The 14,774-nt window shown below is 44.6% G+C and overlaps 1 protein-coding gene across 1 annotated transcript in view; it reads left to right on the top strand.

The window, feature by feature from the left end:
• Positions 1-14,774, top strand: part of CSMD1 (CUB and Sushi multiple domains 1) — a 1,871,580-nt gene that overhangs the window by 1,182,903 nt on the left and 673,903 nt on the right.

The following is a 14,774-nucleotide window of genomic DNA, read 5'->3' as shown; positions in this document are numbered from 1 at the left end:
GTATTTTGTTGTCCTGCTTGAATTATTACCAAGTTTTAATCAGTAAGTCGGTAAATATGTAATAGCGTTCATTGTAACCCGTATACACCTAACCAGAAAATGGCTATACTTGTCAGGTTGCTTTCTTTATCCACTCGCCAAAAATGGCACAGCATATAGGTTGCATGAATGTGCATAAGTGCATCATCGTATCACTCGCAGCTGTAAAATATATTCCCAGTACATAAAGCCAGCTACCTGCTTCAATAATTTACAGGTAAGTGAACATCAAAAGAAAAAAAACAGGAGGGTTTTTTTGTTTTGTTTTGTTTTTAGCTGAGTGAAATGAAGCCTGTAGTCACTGGCATGAAGGTTGGATTTTGAAATTTCCTCTTTGTATCAAATTTCTTGTGTTTATACCTGGATAGTATTGTATTGTTGCCCATATATATTTTTTTTAAGATTTATTTGAGAGAGAGAGAGAGCAGGGGAGGTTGCCGAGGGGGAAGGAGAGTGATAACCGCAAAGCTGATTCCCCTCGAGACCAGAGTCCAAGAGGGGACTGGATCCCAGGATCCTGAAGTCACAACCTGACCTGAAATCAAGAGTCACCCACCTAAGCGAGTGAGCCACCCAGGTGCCCCTCCCATATGTTTTTAATGATCAAAGATCCTTATAAATACCATTTAAAGGATCCAACTTATTAGGGGACCCATTGAACACAATTCCACTTTCCATTTACAAGTAACAATAGTAAGACTGTGTCAGAAAGCAGGAAGCGCCCCCAAGCAAACTTCTCGTGCTTCCCCCAAATCATGACTGTGAAGATTATAGTTCATTTATGACCACATTCCCTGAACACTTGCCACATGCAAACCAGGACCCCAAGATGGGGAAATTATAAGAACCCCCATGTTCCAGAAACTAGTAGGTCAGAAAGACTGTTTGCACACAATCCCCATGAAAGGCAGAATGAGAAGTGAAATCATGGTAGCCATTTCGGGAGATTTTAGTAATGTTCCAAGAAATGGCCTGAATGTGTCCCATCTAAAACACATTTTAAAACCCATAAGGCCTTCATTGTGTCCTTTCAGACAAGAAATAGAAAACTAAGAGTAATTTGCAGAGAATTAAATACAGATGGTGCTGAGGAGCACACATGGAGGTGAGCAGATTTTATTTGCCACCTGGGTCCCTGGGGCATGGGAACCTTCACAGAATGTGCCTGGCTTAGAAGGCAGGGCCAATTTTGTTTTACCAAAATGCAGTTTATCCGTCATCAAGATAATTGCCCACCTCACATTGTCTTCTGATGCTGCCAGAAAGTTCTTTCTTTTATCCTCACCCACTGCAAACACACTGCCTTCCAAGTTTTATAGGAGCCATACCAATTTGTTTCTTTTTCTTGGACCTGGGCAAGGCTGATATCAGTTTTCAGACCTGCCTCTACTTGCCTTTATCTTTTAGGGCCATATACTACGTCTATCGTCATGATTCAGTGTGTATATATGATACGTATATAGAGTGAGGAAGAACACAATGGGGGTGCGAGGTGGGGTCACACGGGGACGTGGTAGGTGGGGGTATGAAATACTCCACGTGGTCTTGTAGGAAAGTCTATCTGAGTCTTATCTATGTCAACCCACATCCACAGATATATCTATTCCTTAGAACAATCATAAATTAATATTCAGAAGGCAAACTGATGGACCAATAAGTTGGCAGGTAGATCAATAGAGTCATTTCTAAACCGTTGTTTGATTTCCAAAGGTCCTGATCCTGATTAATAGATAGGCATTGAACTACAGAAAAAAATCCTAGGTATCATTCTTCCAACCTGATCAGTGAATTTGGCATCTGTACCAGTGGTTGGAAGAAAGACCAAAAGAATAAAATAGCAAATTTGAAGAGGCTCCAAATTGGTAGATATAAGTAGCATTCCAGTTGTCAGAAAATTATAATAGCTTAAACATATCAGCCACTGATAAAGAAATAAGTAAATATACGTAATAAACAATTATATATAACGACATATACATAATTACATACATAGACGTTAAAGAGTGATGACTAGAAGACTTGCACACAATCCAAAGATATAAAACGGTGAAGAAATTCAAGAAGGATTGAATGTGGCTTAACAGTAATATATTAGAAAACATCTTCAGATTGACTTTGAGGTTCCACTCCAAGACAAAATGACTTCAGGGCGCTGCCATATTTTTACCGTCATTAACACATAGACCTTATTTCAAAGGCGGCATCATGCCTAAGACCATACCTAAGCACACCATATACAGAAGATCGGGGTCAGTACCAGAGGTCACCCTTTTGAGAAGAAAACCTACCAAATGGAGAATGATGTCAAGAACCCTTCAAAAGAGGACAGGAGCACACTTAGGAGTGTGGTAAATGTCATGTAGGAAGGCATCACATTTATTGTTTCTGGTCCAGAGGGCAGAAATATCACTAATTAAGCTACAGGTGGTCCTTCCTGCTGATTCCAGAACAAGCCTGTGGGCTCAGGAGGCAGGAGATGGAGCAGTACCCGCTCACAGTCTGCCATCAGCCACCCGCCTGACCCTCGGTCTGCATGACTGCACAACCAGGAGCAGTCACGGTTTTCATCCCACAGGCCAGTGGGAACCTTCCTGGCACACATGGGAAAAATGGGCTGTTCATCTACGTCTTCCCTTTATTCTCTGCCTAAATCAAACTCCAGGGAACCTCAATTTATATTGTACTTTTGTTTCAACTAAACAAAACAAACAAACAAAAAAAAACACTGTTATTACCAACACAACTGCAAAAAAGAAAAGCATAGTAGACGAGCAATCCAGAAAATCAACAAGAAAAACAATAGTAGTCGAGAGAACGTGCATAGTGTTTACCAAATGCTGTTTTGATGTCTATGCATATATTCTGTCAAAGAATCTGAATCTTGGATTAGTCGGGGGAGGAAAGGAACACGTTTTTAGAATTTTAGAAGCAAAATATTAAAATTTTATATTAAAATAGCATTCATAATACAATAAATTATAATAATTAATATCAATAATATCAATTAATTATAATTAATATCGATAATATTAATTAATTATAATTAATAATTAACAGTATTATTAATAATATATTAATATTAGAATATCGCCATGCTCGCTGCCTTTCACATATACTTATAGTCATATTTGTCACTTGTGGTCACTACTGAGGATATACAATCTCCATCAGTATTCCCTGGGGTAAATATGATTGCAAATTACACGGGATCCCTATAAAAATCCTATGTAATTCTAAGCTGCTAATGAAGCCTTCTGGTGATAGCTCTTGGTGACAAAGTGCTTCTCTGTTCAGGAGTCCCATGCCTCAGAAGACTTTTGTAACTCCTAACAACAAAGCACATCTTTTTTAACTTGGTGCTTTTCGTGGCCAGATAAACAACCACTATAAAATGAGTCTTCGACTTTCATGTCTACGTTCCTTATTCTTTGAATTCTATGCTTTGTTCTTTGGCTTTTATCTCTTCAATCATGCTATCAAATTATGCCAAAAGTAGTAGTGAGCTTGATTGACAAGACTGCTCTGTAGTTGCTACTACTAAAATATATTCGCTTTGGAAATAGCATTGTGAACAAAGAGGTGGCAAATGCAATAAAAGCCACTTGATGTATTTGCAATATCTTGTGCATATACTGGGTTCTCGTGGAATGACAGATTTATGTGGGACACATTATTTCTTTAAATCAGCTGAAAATTGAGCCCATTTTTTATATGTTGCCTCCATCATTAATTATAATTAAATAAGTGCCTTGTTAGCACAATCAGTCATGTAGACATTTTTGATGTCTACAAGATGGATTTTTTAAAGATATATTAATATTGAACCGCAAATGCCTCTTTCCTATTAAGTAGCAATATGTGTTGAGCTCCAGTTTTACATATGTTTATCTGGCTATTTATAAAAATACAATTTTCACAAAATGAAATTTCCATTGATTTCTGAAACCAATAAATCATTTTGAGTGTTTGTAATAAAGTCCCAGTTTATATAGAGAACACCTGTCTCATAAATCAAGGGGAAACCTGACCATGGATTTAAATCTTGTGTTGACACAAATAATTAGCTCTCTTTTTAGGTGATAGCTCTATATAACCAATAATTTTACTTTTTTATTTAGAGTGGCGAGCTTTATATAAAACGAGGGTGTGTGTGTTCTTAAATATATGCCTTGGAAAACTGGGAACTCGATCTTCTCAGATTAATCTAAACTTGGATGACACATATGCTTGGTCATTCTCCAATGCTCACCCGAGATACACCTGCAAAAGCTCTCCCTGAGGTGATAGACATGGGTCCGTCTCTCCCTTTAGAACAGTAATCTTGCAAAATAGTAAAGGCTGTAATCTGGAACCCAGAAGGCCCTCAATTAATATATGTTGAGGACAAGAAGGAGATTAAACCAGCTGCTCATGGCCTCCCCGCGGCCCCCGGGACCACTGGTGGGCAGAGCTCGTGAGATGCCCTGCAGGTGGACCTTGCTCACCTCTATGACAGGGACACGGTCTACTCCTCTCAGGAGACCTTTCGGGTAGGTAGGGACTCATCGAGTTTTAACCAAAATAAGTTAGCGAACTCTGATCTCATACCATCTGAATAATTCTGAAAACCTCTAACCCTCTAACAGGAAAATAGCCCCTAGTATACATAACTTCACTCAAGTCAGATACACAAGCACCTTCCCTTAAGCATGTATGTTAACTTCTCTCGGCACCGAAGATTCTTGCAAAGTGCCAACTCCAGTCCTTTAAACATTCAAAACAGATGCCAGTCTGTGTGTTCCAAGCTGCTGAGTCTTGGCCTCCACTCTTCCGTCAAGTACTTTCTGCCTTGTGTGCCTTGCTGTCTCACTCTATAAGATCTATAAGATCTATATATTTAACAACATTTACCTCACAGAATCCTTGTGGATAGCAGAAAATAAAACATCAAAAAATGAAGAGAAAGTGTAAAAGTGTCACAAGTGCTCTGCAAGCTGCACTGCCATTGGTAATCCTTCCTCGTGCTGTGTCTGCCCAGCCTAAACTAACTAGCACAGCTCTAGATCTCAAGTTTTAAGAGATATTTTTAAAAGCTCAGAAATGGGCAGGCGTGGTTGGTGGACAGCTGAGTGGGCGCACCGCCCTCCGGCGTTCTCCAGGCATTCTCTACAACCAGCACCTAAGGCATGGGTGTCTAGAGAATGGACGTCGACGCTTCATACACAACTGCCAACACCACGACTCCAGAAACGACCTGAGTGTCCATCGACGTAGGCCAAAATAAGAAATTTTGTATATTCATACAACGGAATATTAAGAAAAACCAAGACAATCCGAGCTGCCTCTACAAACAAGAGTGAATCTCATAGATGCAAGACTGAGGAAAGGATCCAGACACAGAAGCGTGCACGTTGCAGTGTCCATATAGATCTGAGTGGAGGGGCGCCTGGGCGCTCAGTCAGGCAAGCGTCCAAGTCCTGGTGTCAGCCCAGGTCATGATCTCAGCGTCATGAGATCGAGCCCTGCATTAGGCTCGGGGCTCAGCACAGTCTGCTTGAGCTTCTCTCTCCCTCTCCCTCTGCCTCTCCAGCTTATTCTCTCTCCTCTTTCTAAAAATGCATAAATAAATCTCAAAAATACATGTAATGATATAAATAAGAATTCAGGAATATATATATAAATATATATGAATTTATATGAATTTATATAAATTTATATAAATATATAAAATATATAAATTTATAAAAAATATATATTATATTTATATTTATATTTATATTTATATTTATATTTATATTTATATTTATATTTATATTTATATTTATATAAAATTGAGGAATCTAAAACCTAAGTATTTAATGGGTGCCCCATACTGGAGGAGTATCTTACTGTGTGTGTATGTGGATCATATTTAAAAAGTGTTTGAAGAGGGAACCCTGGGTGGCGCAGTGGTTTAGCGCCTGCCTTTGGCCCAGGGCGCAATCCTGGAGACCCGGGATCAAATCCCACGTCGGGCTCCCGGTGCATGGAGCCTGCTTCTCCCTCTCCCTATGTCTCTGCCTCTCTCTCTCTCTCTGTATGACTATCATAAATAAATAAAAATTAAAAAAAAAAAAAAAGTGTTTGAAGAATACATATAATAGTATAAATAAGAATTCAGGAATATATATATAAATATATAAATATATTAAATATTAAATATAAATGTTAAATATAAATATTTATATAAATTAAATTAAAAATAAATTTTAAATAAATATTAAATATAAATATTTATATAAAATATATAAATTTATATATATATATATTTATATTTATGTAAAATTCAGGAATCTAAAACCTAAGTATTTAATGGGTGTCACTTGCTGGAGGAGTATCTTACTGTGTGTGACTGTGGATCATACTTACAAAATGTTTAAAGAAAATGCTCAGAACAATCCCTTTCCAAGAAAATGGCAAGTTCTTCAGACTTTTCTGACAAACAGGGCCGGCCAAGCCTACCTAGCGAACGCCTACTCCGTGTGACGTGGCCACTGCAGGTGCACATCAGGAGCCCCCACCCGCGCACAAGGGAGGGGTCACGGCAGGGATGTCGCACAGATGGCAGCGTCAGATGCGCACAGGACTGTCGTCTCTGTCCGGCGTCCTCCCTTCCAACCCTAGTTTTGCGATTGCCTCGCTGCGCTGCTCCCACTGTTGCCAACCGGAACATCTTTCTTTGGGCGCCAGTGATTTATTTGTGTAAAGCAGAAACCCCAGCGAAGGAAGGCAGCCTGGAGGACAGCTGGGAGTCGGCGGCGACTGCATCCGTGTCCTCAGGTTGATCTACTGAAGCGGGGAACTTGGCACAGTGCGGGGGGAGCAGGTGCCCAAAGGATGGGGGGCTGGCGGGCACCATCAATCTGGAACACGAGGCTGAGGAATGAGTAGATCTGTTCATGAGGAATAAATGGGGGGGGGGGGGGCTCCAGGACAGCCCGGAGCTAGAAGGTGGTGCTGGAACGAAGCTACGGAGAAAGGAAAACGAAGCAACCGGGGCAAGGGAGGAGCTGCCCGGGGCAGCCGGGGGAGCCCTAGAGGGCCAGGGCAGCCCGGACCCCAGGATGCACCCCCGGGACCCCCAGGACCCCCACCCACAGGAGCGGCCACTGCCTGCTGCGCAGGGCCTCCAGGGACATCAGCGTTTCCAGCCCTGGGCACCCTCTCCGTCCACCTGCGTCCCTGACCCCAGGACACCACCGCTGCTCTGGGACGCCGCGAAGCATCTGGGATTCAGGTGCAGGGTGCATGGGGTATGGCGGGCCCTGGGCCTGGGACACGGGACCCCAACACGGCAGGTCATGGCTCAGCTCCGGGTCCGGAAGGGAGGTCAGGGCTGCACGGTCCCCACTGCGTGTGGGTGCAGTCATGCCCCAGATGCCCCAGGAGCGGCAGGTGCGCGGGCCCTGACCTCTCCTATGGGTGGGCGCCCTGGAGGAGGTGACACACAGAGAGGAAGGGCCTCTCCTCCCATGGGCGGGTGCCCTGGAGGAAGTGACACCCGTGAGGAAGGGCTCTCCTCCCATGGGAGGGCGCTCTGGAGGAGGTGACACCCTCAAGGAAGGGCCTCTGCTCCCACAGGTGGGTTCCCTGGAGGAGGTGACATCCGGCAAGGAAGGGCCTCTCCTCCCATGGGCAGGTGTCCCAGGGGTGACACATGGCAATGGGCAAGTGCGTGGGGGGGAGCTATGGCTGGGCCAAGGACGGCCCTCCTGAGGGCGCAGCCCTTGAGCTGAGGTGCCCATGGCTGGGGACGTGGGGGAGGGAGCAAAGCAGACAGAGCAGCAGGTGCCAGTCCCCTGAGAGGAGCCGCGCGGAGGCAAGAGGCAGAAGGGTGACAAAGCACAAGGGACGCACCAAGGCCCAATCGTTCCGGGCCCTGTGGGGGCGTCAGCAGGGCGCTGGGTTAGGCCCAAGGGGAGGCTTCGCAGCACCGGGAGTGGGAAGGTGCATTGTCCGACGTCCATTCTGAGCACGTCGTTAAAGATCCTCCGTAGAGATGCGGCTCCGTGCACTCACGCTCGGTCCCCTGGGGCACGTGGCCGTCCCCGCGAGGTCGCGGGTGGGCATGTGCTTCCTCCTGCCTTCTCTCTAATCTTGGTTGTTTGGCCACAGCCTGAGATACGGAACAGGTCACAGGCCTGGAAAATCACGCCTCCTGCTCTATAACGTCGAGGGCGCACCTGAGCTAGAGGGCTCGGTTGAGGGGGCCCTCCGGGGGGTCTGCGGGGCTGCCGTGCTGGCTCAGGTGATACGCACCTTTAATGCTCTCATTGGTCCTAACGGCCATTTGGCCAAAAGTCTTTACCTACTGCACCGCCTGGTCTCGGCCTGGCCGTGTAACGGTTTCTTAGACGTGCCCCGCGTGGCCTGTAAACGAGGGTATGCAAAACAGGTGTGAGTTTGCGTGTCTCTTTTCACAAGATATTTAAAAACCCCAAAGGTAAAAAAAAAAAAAAAAAAAAAAAAAAAAAAAAAAAAAAAAAGAAAGAAAAGAAAAGAAAAAGAAAAAGAAAAAAAGAAAAGAAAAAAAAAGAAAAAATCATTCTGAACAGCTGTTCGGCGTCTACTAAGGATCCAACGAAGGGAATGGGCTCAAACGTCAATAGCAAGTATTTTGACTAAACATTGAGGGTAATTTCTTGCTAATGTTGAAATAAAAAACATATTTCTTGAGGAAAGTATGCAGCGTCACTCATCGGAGACGTTGACTTAATAGATGAGTCCTCACCCCGAGGCAGCCCTAAGGGGGTAAATGAACTTTTGAGTATGTTCCAGGCTTTTGATGTAAATCAACGCATTCTCGCGTATCGATTTATTTTAAGGTCAGGTTGGAAACGCGAGCACAGGATAAATCCTAGTCGTCGGGTGTGAAACCACTTAAAGTACAACCTTCCTTTTGCTAAGCGTCACGACGTGGTTCACCCTGGAAGACTGGGAGGCAACCGTGTTACTCGGGAAACCGCGGCTCCCTGAGACAGACCCGCGCGTGGCAGTGGCAGGTGGATGGGACAGGCTGGCGCTCGGGGCCGTGGCCCTCCTCTCAGTGGTCACCGGCTGAAGGCGCCCCCGGCCCCACCCGGGGACACGCGCCCTGGAAGCGACCCGGGGGGCTGCAGTCGCCCGAGCCAGTGGCCGTGGGGCCGCCTGCCTCCTGCAGGAAGTCGGGCACATGCCTCCGAGGATACGCGCAGCCCTCCCCATGGGTGCACGTGTGAGTGTGAATCGGGTGGGAAGCCACGGGGAGCGGGAGACGCGCGCCAGGCCGCGGCCCACTAGGTCCGTGCACCTGCAGACGGGCTCCCGCAAATCGCCCCGGAGCCTGGCAAGCCGGCGGCCACCGACTCACCTGCAAGGCCTTTCCTTACCACCACGGGTCCCAGGGGCGTCCTCCGAGGGCCCCTTGCATCTGGGAAAGGGTCCCAGTGCCGGTTCCTCTAAAGGTGCCCCTCTGGCCGCGGGAAGGCCTGGCTTCCTGCGTGGAGACCTCGGGTTCTTTGCACTGTGCTTGTGCACGATTCGCGAGCCCGAGAACATAGAGGGGATTTGGCCAAGGCCGGGCGAGCTACGAAGCACAGAGCTCTATCTCCCCACTCGTGTTTTGAAATCCGCCTTGAAACGAAGAGGAGCTTAGTTCTCACCGTGCGCATGTCCAGGGCCGCGATCCGGTTTATTGTTCCCATTTTCGCTTACGGGTTATCTTCATGACACGATGAAGAGCCACAGCCTATGGATGCGGGCGGTCCACGCGGCCCCGGCTCTCCTGCGAGCGCCTCCCTCCTCCCTCCTCCCTCCTCCCTCCTGGAGTTCCCTGAGCATTTAAGCTCCAGATCTTCACACCTGCCCAGAGGTAGGCCAGGTAGCAGCTTCGGCTCTGGGTGATTCACGCGTTTGCTACACGAGGTGCTCAATCTATATTTTTTTTTTCAATATATTTTCAAATGCCGTCCCTGAATATATTTCAAAGAGCTGTATCTGACCAGCCGTAGGTGACTGTTTGTTGGACGTACCACTAAATTTTATAGAAATATGCAGCGAAACGAATACGGATGTGCTTCCTTCTAGAGAAATGTGTACAGGCCTTTAGGATACTGATGTCGACATGTGTTTGTGAGTCACCCACTCTGCACTTTTAATCCGGTGGTAACTTTCCTTGGCTGTATGTGTTTGGTGTGGTTTGGTTTTGGTTTTGGTTGTTACTGTTTTTTTTTTTTTTTCCTTCCAAAATGTTCAAAAGATTTCCAGGTTAACTCTTCTCATGTTATAAAAGCCCCTATACTCCCCCAGCCCAGGGTTCAAATCTGGTCGTGCCAGGTCCCTGGGTAAACCTGCAAAGCAGGCACCAAAGCTCCCAGAGATAAGTCTCCAGCCTTCCCTTTCAAACTCATCTTTTTTTTTCTTTTCTTTTCTTTTCTTTTCTTTTCTTTTCTTTTCTTTTCTTTTCTTTTCTTTTCTTTCTTTTCTTTTCTTATTTTCTTTTCTTTTCTTTTTTCTTTTCTTTCTTTTCTTTTCTTTTCTTTTTTCTTTTCTTTCTTTTCTTTCCTTCTTTTCTTTTCCTTTCCTTTTCTTTTTCTTTTCTTTCTTTTCTTTTCTTTTTCTTTTCTTTTCTTTTCTTTTCTTTTCTTTTTTTCTTTTCTTTCTTTTCTTTTCTTCTTTTCTTTTCCTTTCCTTTTCTTTTTCTTTTCTTTTCTTTTCTTTTCTTTTCTTTTCTTTCTTTTCTTTTCTTTTCTTTTTTTCTCTTTTCTTTTCTTTTTTTTTTGTTTTCTTTTCCTTTTTAAAGATTTTATTTATTTATTCGTGAGAGACCCAGAGAGAAAGGCAGAGACACAGGCAGAGGCAGAAGCAGGCTCCATGCAGAGAGCCCGATGTGGGAGTCGATCCCAGGACCCCCAAAGGCAGACGCTCAACCGTTGAGCCACTCAAGAGCCCCTCAAACTCATATTTTCATCCACATTCTAGACACCCCCTTATAGAAACACTCAGTGCACCCGGATGCATCATCCACTCCCACCCTGGCCCTCATTCCCATCACCAGCGGTGGCCTCTCTGGTCTTTGTCATCCTTCCTCTTCGAAGAAGCCTTCCCAGCCTCCCTGGTCAGCAGCAATCATGGGTCCATCGGTACCCGCACAACACTCAGCCTTTCCTTACAACTTTTCTTTGAACCTTTATTGCGGGAACGTTGACAAATAAAACTAAATGTTTGAAGTGTGCCTCACGATGATTTATTTGCACAGTATGAAAGGGTCTCCCCCAATAACTAATGAACATACATCCAGAACCTCACATACTCAACTTCTAAAAAAATTTTTTTGACAACATCATTTAAGTTCTACTCTCTTAGCAAATCTAAGTTGTACAGTACAGGACTCCTGGGTGGCTCGACGGTTGAGCATCTGCCTCGGCCCAGGGCATGACCCTGGGGTCCTGGGATCGAGTCCCACATCGGGCTCCCTGCAGGGAGCCTGCTTCTCCCTCTGCCTGTGTCTCTGCCCCCCCCTCTCTCTATGTGTGTCTCTCATTAATAAATATATAAAATCTTAAAAAAAAAAAAAAAGTCATACAACACAATGTCATCAGCCGTAGTGGGTACACATTAGATCCTCAGACCTAACTCATCTTAGGACTGAAAGGATGTACTTTCTACCAACCTCTCATGATTTCCTACACCCCCAGCCCCTGGGAACCACTTTTCTATCGTCTACTCTCTGTTTCTGAGTGTGACTTTTTTTCTTTTTTTTTTTTTACCATATACGTCCATCACACAATTGCTTGCTGCACAGTTGTATGCGAGGATGGTAAGGCTGTTGTTTGGGTTTTCAAGAGCAGAGCGCATTCGAATTGCATCCAGCACCCACAGAGTGATCTGCAGGGGGAAGGCTCACTTCCTGTTTGTTGAGTGAATAGCACGAGGCCCAAACAAGTAAGTTAAGCCCCCGAGAAGAATATTCTGCTCCGCGTCCCCTGAAGCAGTAGCACGGGATGTGCAGGGACATGGGCACATGGAGCCTGAGCACCCCTGCAACCTGAGCAAGCTTCTCGTGTCTTCCAACGTCTGTGCCTCCATCTCCCCAACAGCCCCACAGCTGCCCTGCGGGCCGGTCACGGTCATGGGTCATCCTCGATGGGGAAGCTGCACGAGGGCCGTGCTCCTGTGGCGCCAAGCCAGGCTGCTTTAGCTAGTGGCATGTGTGTGTGTGGCCCATGCAGGGGCTGGCTCGGAGCCCCCAGGTTCCCATGGCCTCACTGTCGCTCCCCACCCCAGCTGCAAGTCTCGGCATCCCCAGGAGGTGCGGGGCCTGGGGCCGTGGGAGCACAGCCACAAAATCACAAGTAAGTCTTCCGAGGGAGAAAGCTGGTCGCTTGTATCAGGAGGCCCCGGAGCTCCCTCCCTCTGATGCTCGGAGCGGTGCCCTGCGGGGGGTGGGCGGCTCGGCAGGTGCTCTGGTTCCTCCACGCCCCAGGGGCAGGAGTGGAGCCTGTGAGCCCAGGGCAACATGCAGACGGCTCCGGGGGATGTGCCGCCGCCTTTGGGCCCCAGAACATCCGTGGGTGGTGGTCGTGCGCCTTCTGACCCTGGACGCCTGTGACTTTGCACGGAGCCTACGGGGTGCTCTGCAACCAGGTGGGTGCAGTAACTATCTCACCATGCGTACGTGTATCAAAACATCAAGTCGTGCACCTTGGTTTTGTTTTTTATTTGTCAGTTATGTGTCAATAAGGCTGGAGGTGGATCAAGGTAAAAACAAATAACTAAAATTGAAGTTGGAGTCGAATTCACTCAACAATTTGTTGCATTCACTCAACAAATATAGACCAAATGGCATTTTTTTCTAACACTAAGCAATCGAGTTCCTCTTCATGGTAAGTTAATTGTGCTCACATACGTCTAGCCACCTTTACAGTAAGACTGCCCGGATAAGTAGAACAACATTTTTTTTGTTTTTTTTTTTTTTTATAATTCACTAAAAACATACTATTACAGATATTCCTTTTCATTATTACCTTTTTTCAGAAAATTGCAATATTTATCTCTGACCAGTAAGTAATTGACTCAGCTTAAAAGCCTTAACCAGGTCAACATTAGAGATCTCTCTCTCTTCTAATCGTCTACAGGTTGAAATGGTTGTGAAGACCAGGATATCGCACTTTCCTTAATTCAGCCATCAGTCTTGCCTGTGTATTAATGACAGCTGGAAGCTTTTAGAAAGCAACCAGATACTATGATTTTTGTGATTTAGGCTGAGGACTACCATGCCTTTTTTTGAATTCTTTAAAGCTTTCTTTAGATCATTCCAATGTGGAGCCAGAGTTAGCAGGATGATGTGAGCTACCTATAAGAGTTCTGAGACAATTGCCGTCCCCCTTCTCCATGGGGGATGTTCCAAGAACCCCAGCAGATGCCTGCAACCGGGCAGTATTGAGTCCTGTATGTTCCTCTACATGCACACCCATAATAATAATCTTTAGTTGTAAATTAGGCGCAGTAGGAAACTAGCAATAACTCATAATAAAATAGGACAATTACAACAATATAGTGTAATAAAAGCTACGTGAATGTGGTGTCTCTCTCTCCCTCTCAGAATATCTTGTCCTGTACTCCGCCTTCCTCCTGTGCTGCTGATAGGAGATGATAAAACACCTACTTGATGAGGCGTTCTGGTGTAGAGTTAGGCTATGGTCGGCCCCTGATGCTGTGTCAGAAGGAGAATCATCTGCTTCCAAACCGCGGTTCACCATGGGGGGCATCTGGGAATGTGGAAAGTAGAACCCCAGATAAGGAGACTGGTGTTCTAGTTCTACAATTTACCTCACCACCAGTAAACAGCAATGCTTTAGCAGGTGATGCCTGTTGCATAATATTTTTAAATTAAAAATTAAAAATCTAACTGCTACATATATATATACACATATATATAAAGATAAATATATTAAAATATATATACATATGTTAGAAATCACCTTGGTGTATGAAGAACAAATATACTACTCTATTACTAACCGAAAAAAGTAATTATTCATTTTTTATTTGTTTAATAATTTATGGGAATGGCAGGCACAGAATGTTACCTATGAGCTCATTTAATGGACATCTTAATTTTTTTAAAGATTTATTTATTTACGTTAGAAAGAGAGTGTGCATGTACAGGTGAACACACGTGTGAGTGGTGGGGAGAGGGGCGGATCTCAAGCGGACTCCCCGCTGAGTTGCAGAGCCTGGCTCGGCTCAATCTCAAGACCACAAGATCATGACCTGAGCCAAAATGAACAGTCTGATGCTTATAGCCAACTGAGCCACCAGGTGCCCCATCTTGTTAGTATTTTTAAATCATTCTATGTAGTCCTACAAACTCTCTAGCATCCCCATTATTTTAACTTTTAGTCTTTAGGATGACTTAAAACATAACAGCTTATATTGGTTAATTCAACCTATAATGCAAAGGTACAAAGATTCACATTTTTCTCAATTTTTTTTTTTTTGTTAGAATGTTCTCTTCTTTGTTCTAAGTAATTTCTCTTTTTCGTTTTCCAAATAATCCATATGCAATTCCAAATACAGAGACCAAAGTTTATGAAATAGGTTATATTAATGAATGCCAGTGTTAACCTCAAACCTGTATTAGTTGCTATCACATATTTAAATAAATATGGTATCTAACTGATAAGAAACATTTGTTTATTGATTTATTTATTTATTTATTTATTTATTTATTTATT

Source organism: Canis lupus, chromosome 15, assembly GCF_048164855.1.
Source record: "Canis lupus baileyi chromosome 15, mCanLup2.hap1, whole genome shotgun sequence".
In the NCBI taxonomy this organism is placed as follows: domain Eukaryota; kingdom Metazoa; phylum Chordata; class Mammalia; order Carnivora; family Canidae; genus Canis; species Canis lupus.
Note: the sequence above shows the minus strand (reverse complement) of the source record. Positions and strands in the feature narration are given on the sequence as shown.